Source organism: Rhagoletis zephyria, unplaced genomic scaffold, assembly GCF_001687245.7.
Source record: "Rhagoletis zephyria isolate East Lansing unplaced genomic scaffold, Rhagoletis_zephyria_1.1 Rzeph_scaffold_02218, whole genome shotgun sequence".
Lineage (NCBI taxonomy): Eukaryota > Metazoa > Arthropoda > Insecta > Diptera > Tephritidae > Rhagoletis > Rhagoletis zephyria.
The window spans coordinates 11,586-13,537 of NW_016159302.1; positions in this window are offsets into that span (position 1 = coordinate 11,586).

A 1,952-nucleotide genomic window follows, 5' to 3' on the forward strand; every position below is an offset into this window, starting at 1 on the left:
TTTTTTTTTTTTTTTTTAAACACAAATGTATTTAAAGCTCTAAAATAAACGCTCTCGATAACCGCGATTTGATATTTTTATTTTTTATATTTTTAAGTAAAAAGTATTTTGGCGGAAATTTCTTGCACTATATGAGTCAAAGCCGTGTTTGTAGAAGACTAAAGTTCACATTATTGCAGTTGTAAATGAGCTTTTTACGAAAAAATTTAATTAAACTGAATCCAAGGCTACGCAAAATACAGCTTTCAGTGCATCACGAAAAAGTATTTTGACGAGAAATTAACTTAATCTGAAACACTGTGGCTATAAAAAAATAAACTTATGTATATTCTACCACATCTCATAACATTACGTTCCTTTTAAACAGTTCTTGCATGCTATCTGCAACACCCAAATTGGATGCGTATATGTGTATATATTTTTGTATTTAGACATGAATATCGGTGATTCTAAGTTGCCCTCATATCATAATGGGACATGGTATCAAGGTATTAAGATTGGGATTTTTTTTAAATGCTCGGAACGTGGTTCATATTAACTTTGAGTGTTCCGCATCTCTACTCCCTCGTTGCAGGGCGGGAGTAGAACCAACTTTGCAATTGGCCTTGTAGTTTGGCCCTTTGTTGTATCAACGTCAACTACACGTATTCGGTTGTCTGGACCAGGGTGTAGTTTGGCTATTCTTCCAAGTCTCCATTCATTGGGTGGGAGGTTTTCTTCTTTAATGACGACTAGGTCCCCTTGTTTTAAATTGGCTTGTGGATGTTTCCACTTGACGCGTTTCTGCATCTCGGTTAGGTACTCCGATTTCCATCTTCTGCAGAAAGTTTGGTGTAATGCTTTCAATTTTTCCCAACGATTTAAGATAGAGGCCCGAGTCTCGTTTACGTCGATTTCTGGTGGGGCAAGTAGATGCCCACCAATAAGGAAGTGTCCTGGGGTAAGCGGCTCCAAGTTTGATGGTTCGTTGGATGATGGACTAAGTGGTCGCGAGTTGAGACAAGACTCAACCCGGCATAGAAGAGTACTAAACTCTTCAAAAGTGAATTTGTGGTCCGACGCGATCTTTTTGAAGTGGCTCATAAAACTTTTAACCCCTGCTTCCCACAGGCCACCCATGAGAGGGGCCGCTGCGGGTATAAAATGCCACGTTAGAGCTTGGTGGCAGTATTAAGAAAGGGCTTGATTGCGCGAGTCGGCCACGAAGGTTTTAAATTCGGATCGCAAAGACCGAGAGGCTCCGACAAAGTTAGTTCCATTGTCGGAGTAAATATTCTTTGGGCACCCTCGTCTAGCAATAAATCTGGCAAATGCTGCTAGGAAAGAAGCAGTACTAAGGTCACTAGTGGCTTCCNGGTCACTAGTGGCCTCCAGGTGGATGGCCTTAGTCGAAAAACAGACGAAGAGACAAACGTAGCCTTTGGACAGACGACATCCTCGACCACAGTAGGTTTTAATGTCAAAAGGCCCCGCGAAATCTACACCGGTGTTTGTGAACGCACGTGAAAATGTAGTGCGTTCAGTTGGAAGGTTCCCCATAAGCTGGGTTTGTGATCGTTTCCTGTGGATCGTGCAGATTTTACAGTTGTGGATGATGGACCGTATCATATTTTTTACTCGCGGGATCCAGTATTGCGCACGTATAAGACGCAGCATCAGTTGGTTTTCCCCGTGTAAGGAGATTTTATGGACGAACTGGACAATAAGCCGAGTTAACCTGCAATCATATGGGAGAATAATTGGATGGCGCTCACTGTAGGCCAAGTCAAGGGATGCGCCAAGACGACCACCAGTCCCCATAACATCATCCTTGTCGATGAATGGATTAAGGGGCAAAATTTCGCTTTTCGCTTCGATGGATTTACCTGATTTCAATTGTTCATATTCTTCTCTATAGTGTCGTTGTTGATAAATGGTTATTAAGCGTTGTGTCGTTGTTTTAATTTCGGCCG